The 6,229-nt window shown below is 35.8% G+C and overlaps 1 long non-coding RNA gene across 1 annotated transcript; it reads left to right on the top strand.

Annotated features, from left to right (window-relative positions):
* Positions 1-297: 297 nt before the first annotated feature.
* Positions 298-4,446, top strand: LOC112722297 (uncharacterized). The gene is made up of 3 exons (XR_003162589.3): positions 298-894; positions 1,012-1,218; positions 4,183-4,446. It is a non-coding gene; the product is annotated as an uncharacterized lncRNA (long non-coding RNA).
* Positions 4,447-6,229: the final 1,783 nt, after the last annotated feature.

Here is a 6,229-nt window from a genome sequence, read left to right on the forward strand (position 1 = left end):
ATTATAATTAGATATTTTGTAAATTGAAATTAAAGTTTCGGTGATAGAAAAATAATAAAAAATTATATCATTTAATTTAATTAATTAGTATTGAGTTTAAACTGTATTTTATAAAAATGTGATTAATATGTTTATTTTATAATTTAAATTAAAAATAATTAATTTCACTTAGCAATATGTTGATAAATAATGTTCTTATATATTTTTAATAGAGTATATTTAATTTTAAAATTACTCTACTCTTCAATTTTATCAAAATATCTATTTATATCTATCTATATTCTTTTATAAAATCCTAATTTTAACCCTAATATCACAAATTCCTAATTTATAACCTAAATTCCTAAATCTACAATCAGAAAAGGAAAGAAAGGGCACGGGGAGCTTAGGGGGGGGGGGGGGAGAAACAGAAGGGAAGAAAGAAGGAAATGGAGAGCAGAGGGAGAGGGTGACGGAACTGAGAAGAAGAGGGAGAAGTGGATCGTCATCGGGGAGGGAGGAGACTGCCGCCGTCGTGAGCCATCACTGCGCGCTGTCGTCGAGTACACGGACCAGAGGGAGACGCGAGCAGTGACTGAGAGGAAGCTCCGTCCTCATCGCCGTTCCATAGTCGCTGTTGAAGCCAACCTCGTTGTCGTCGAATCGTCGTTGCTGAACCGCTGCTATGCCGCCATCAAGTCTGAGTTGAAGAAAGGAGACGTGGAGTCGGCGTCGCCCAGAGAGAAACGCGAATGGCGAGGCGAAGCAGAACGCATGGTGGGAAGGCTTTCCTTGCCACTGCCGCTGCCGGAATCATGAACCAAGGTGGAGGAGAAGGCCGTCTTCCCCGTTGCTGCTATAATCGTCCGTGCTGCTGCCGGTGCTTCCTTGTTCTGTTATTCCTTTCTAATTCTTGTAAGACATTCTTGTTCTGAACCTCCACTTGACGTTCTTGTTTATTCCACTGCCATTTTATTAGCCTTACTCTTGTTCCAATTTAATTTAGCCCCTGTTCCACCCCTGAATTTCCAGAATTATTACTCTACCCAATATGAATTCATTGTTTTGCTCACTGTCGTGGCCAACTCGCGTTGCTGCTGCCCTGTCAAAGCTGTTGTGAGTGTTGCTAACATTGGCGGATAAGGGATGAAGGAGCTATTGCATTTTGGGTGCAGCCCAACCACTCATCACGCCACAATTCCGTCTTCGGTTTCGATTTCTATGAAATTCGACATTGAGGTAGGGGGTTTAAAACGATTTAAATTTAAGAATGCCTACAAGGTTTATTGAATAACGGCAAATAGATTTAATAGCTGTGAGTAATTGATTGATTATGTAATTATTGAATTGTGGCTGAAAATTGTGATTGGAATGGTTGAGATTGTGATTTGGAATTGTTGATTTGTGATATTGATTGATTATGTGGATTGGGAATTGCTTGATGACTAATTGTTGAGAATTTCTGAATTTTAATGGGTTATGTTGGATTTGTTGCCGTTGAGTTGTTATTTGGTATATTGTAATGTTAATGAACTTGGTTGGTGGTTGATTTGGAATTGGTTTTGAGGGGTTTTGAAGGGTTGGATTTTGAATACTAAATAGATTGCTGTAAAACTGATTTTTGAAATTAAAAGGTGACTTTGGAAGTGAATCAGTTATTCAACGATAATCGAAATGATATAAGAGCAAAGGCTGAGTAAAGTATAATAAAAGTTGTTGTTGGGACTCAATTTTGAGAAGTTTGAATTAATTATAGAACTAGTTATGATTTTTCAAAGTTAAAATGTAAAACTTGATTTTCTGCATTATTTTTAAAGGAAGCCGGAAACTTTGAAAAACTATAACTATTTCTGTGATTATCGGAATTGTGTGGGACCAAGTCCGGATTGAGCTTGGAGATATAGGAAACTGGACTGCTGAATTTGAGACTTTTTCATTAATTTTATGATTTATGGTGAATTTTTGAATCGTGGATGTCAAAACTGGTTTTTCTGCAGAACGTTTAACGCAGCAGCAACTTGATTCCTCTATTGGAAATTCTGCAATTTGAATTTTGAAATGGAACAAATTTTAAATAAAATTTTATTCCTATTATTTTAATGCCGTAAAATTTCAGAACAATTGGACTTGAAGTTTTAAAGATATGAATTTTTGAAGGATGATGCATTATGCAGAAAAAGCCAGATTCTGTTTTCTTAAATTAGTAACTTTGGGAGTTTATAACTTTTGATCCTGGATAGATATTGAGATGCAATTAATTGGAGGTGAAAATTAAGTATGTTTAGTATATGTGATTTAAATTTCAGGATTTTCCATGTTTTAATAAGTGAGTTATGGGACTTGGAAGAGGTTGTGTTCAATGATTTGTAAAACAGAATTCTGCAGAAAATTACCTAACTTCCAAGCTACGTAACTCCTTCATTAAAAATGGTATGACCCTGAAATCAATTGAGAAAGAAATTTGGATGAGTTATGTTTAACCACATTAATGTTGAAGGTAGTTGGATTTAATTTGGATTTTATATGAAATTTCAAATGTTGTATGGTGCTGCTGTCTTCTGGTTTTAAAACGCTACAGAACAATCACGGTTTTGCTTATATTCCCAAAGCTATAGTCAGCGAAAAATTATGATTTTTGATTTAATAGAAAGCTTAATCCGAGACGGTCACATGGATATAAAGTTTGCGCAATTCCAAATTCATTTGATATTTTAAAAACAAAATGGAAATCAGGCTGCCAAGTTTTGTTTGTAATTATTTTGGATATGGAATTTACGAAATAGATTTTCTATTATCAAATGTTTTTGAGAATATATTGCTGTGGCAAATGCTGAAAGAGGCTGATGAATTGTTGAGAAAGAAGGAACCCGTAAGGGTGGATAAGTCCTATTTTTAAAGGAGATTATGTCCAAATTTTTATAAAAAATATAAGGACTTAATCAAAATAAATATTCAAGGCTTATTTAATAATAATAACTTCAATGATTCTTTTAAGAAAAGAATATTTGATCTATGAGATTGTTGGCAAGGGCGTGGGTCTAGTCCCGCTTGTGAATTTGCAATTATGAAAGAAAAAGGAAAGAGTAAAGTACTTATTGTATGATTATCTATTGCTTGAGGTAACCCAAGAGATATTATTTGTTTGTTTGTTGCTTGAAGCAACCCAAAAGATGTTTGTTTGTTGCTTGCGGTAACCCAAGAGATATTATATATATATTTGTTGCTTATTGCAACCCAAGAGATATATATATATATATATATATATATATATATATATATATATTTGTTGCTTAATGCAACCCAAGAGATATTAATTATTTGTTTATTGCTTAATGCAACCCAAGAGATGTTTGTTTATTTATCTGTTGCCCTGAGGCAACCCAAGAGTAATTTTCCGTTCCCAAGAGTATATATTTCCTGTGAGTAGAAAGCAGAGGCTGTCTCAATGGAGCTACTAATAATTATATGTGCATTTATTTGAACAGAAAATCGTATCCAGGAAATCGTGAACTCGTGACCGGATAAATGTCGGGAATGCAGGTGCTAACCGACACATGAGTTCATGGCCTGTACTAGGACTAGACATTCATCATATGCATCTATGTGACATTTTTTGGGTGTGCATATTGTAATTGGTTTGCCTAAATGAATAATTCTGTTAACTGTTAATTGCTATATTTGATATAATTGCTCTTGATTGTGTTTGAACCTCATTACTTGTGTTTGAAATTGATTGGCTGGATTGTGGTGAGTTGGGTGTTGGTTGAATTGCTTGGGCCTGAGGCCATGACTGGTTTGTGTTGGAAGTCTATTTCTGTATAAAGTATCTGACTGGTTCAGCATAGACTTAATGAACCTATGCTTGGAGCAGGATGATCATTTATACCGCGTAGGTAACTTCTTTTATGTTATGGTCTAGTAAGGTATGAAAAATCAAACTGGTTCAGCATAGACTTAATGAACCTATGACTGGGACAGGTTGGTCATTCATACAGTCTAGGGAACTTTTAAAAGTTTTACAAGAAAAATATGGATTTAGGATATTGAGTAATTAACTAATGCTTTTAAAGAAAGTTAGTTTCCTTTTAGATGTCTATGAATGCAATTAACTATTTGCGCTTTATTCTTTACTTTCTCGGCATTCTCGACCTCTATTGAGAACATGTGGTTTGGTTCTCACCCCCAAATTTTCCACCCTTTCAGCGATAGGTTTGAAGACGCAATTTGAAGCTGCGAGCGATCAGTAGGCTTTCTTTATGGTTTTAATTGCTTTCATAGAATTCCCTCGCTCTTGTCCTTTGAGATTTTATTTTACATAGAGGGGTAGGTTTAGTATATTGTATTTGAGTTTTATTTGGTCTCTTTTGTATAAGAATTATTATCAATAATATTTATGTGATTATTATTATTTGTGAATGTTTGAATTATGACTTTAATGAATAAAAAAAAAAACAAAATTTTCTGGCATTTTCTTAAAACTGAAACGCAAACTCGATACAAAGGCTCGATAATTAAGTAGTTAATACTAGAGAAGGTTACATAATGTTCTTTCTAGTGGAAATACCCTGACTTAAGCAAGGTATTTTGCTGGACGGGACGTTACATTTAGCACCCTGTTGATGGCGTTTGGACTAAAGTCAACAGTCACCCCTCTTACATAGCTCATGTATGGCTCTTCATCATCAAATTCTCTTATCACATTAGTGTAAAACTCATGGATGAGAACCATGCTCACTTCTTGAGGTTGGTTACAGAGAAGCTCGCATCCCCTCTTCCTAATTATTTTTTGTATCTCAGAGTATTCCTCCTTTCTTAGCTTGAAAGGTAACTCCGGGACAACGTCTTTGTCTGACATCCAACTAAAGATGCACTCATTGTGTTTGGATTTGAATCTTCTTCGATCAAAAGTGTTTTGTTCTCCACCTTCTACGGGTTGCTTGTCCTTCCTAGCTCTTGATGATGAGGCCATTGAAATTGAATTGCACAAGGGTCAAATCTTCCAACACCAAACTTAGAAGAATGCTTGTCCTCAAGCATAAAGAAAATGTTTATGAAGGGGGTGTAGATGGATATGGTGACAAGATAAGGAATACAAGCTTGAAAGTGATTGTGAGAGGGAATGAAGAAGGGGGTGGTTCGGGTAGGCTAGGGGAAATGGTGCACTCTAAATTTTGCTGAGCAAAACATAGGATCAAGGCTAAAGTCTACAGAGCAAGGATGATTTGAAAGTTGAGTGTGATTTCGGCTGAGGTGAATTGATGAAATGGGGTGATGGAGAATGGTATATAAGTAAGGATAAAGTGAGGTTTGATGATTGTGGTTGGAGTGGTTAAAGTGATATTTATGATAGGGGAATGGTTTTGAAGGTTCGGTCAAGGCATGGGGAAAATGAATCTTCTTTGCCTAATGCATGCTAAGGTGTTTTCCTCAATGCACACAATCCAAGGTATATGGATGTACAAAACCCAAGGTGCATGTGACTTCTCCTTTCTTTTGTGTGTGTCCGTGATCCTTCCTTCAAGATTCTCCCATCACTTCTTTCTTTCACTTTCCTGCAGCAAGAATACAAAGGTGTTAGAATTTCTTGTATGTGGACGCATAATTTTTTTTTTTTGATTGCTTTCATATCACTAAAAGAAATAACTACACTGTTGCTCCATGGTCTAGCATTTTCGTGTATGTATGGACACCAAACTTAGTTTGTGACTAAGTGTTGTAAAAAGAAACTTTTGCAATTATTTCAAGATTGGCCACACCAAACTTAGTTCCTTGCATACACTATATGCTAGTTCACTCTTTATTATCACTAAAGCATGAAAATAAAAGACTCATGTGCATGAGTTGCCTCCCATGAAGCGCTTGTTTATCGTCCTTAGCTTGACATTGCAGCTCTTTTGCTCATTTTAGTAAGTGTACATTTTCTTCCTTGCTCCAGGGGCCACCAAGATAAAGTTTCACCCTATGCCCATTAGCTGTGAAAGTCTGTTTTGAAGCTTCATCAAGTAATTCCACATAGCCATGAGGGGATACTTTGGTGATGGTGTATGGACCAGTCCATCTAGACCTGAGCTTTCCAGGAAAAATCTTCAGTATTGAGTTGAATAGCAACACTTTTTGGCCTGGTTCGAATGTTCTTTGGGAGATCCTCTTGTCATGCCACCTTTTTGCTCTTTCTTTGTATATTTTGGCATTTTCATATGCCTCCAATCTGAATTCCTCTAATTCATTGAGTTGTAGTAACCTCTTTTCT

Source organism: Arachis hypogaea, chromosome 11 (assembly GCF_003086295.3).
Source record: "Arachis hypogaea cultivar Tifrunner chromosome 11, arahy.Tifrunner.gnm2.J5K5, whole genome shotgun sequence".
Taxonomy (NCBI): Eukaryota; Viridiplantae; Streptophyta; class Magnoliopsida; order Fabales; family Fabaceae; genus Arachis; species Arachis hypogaea.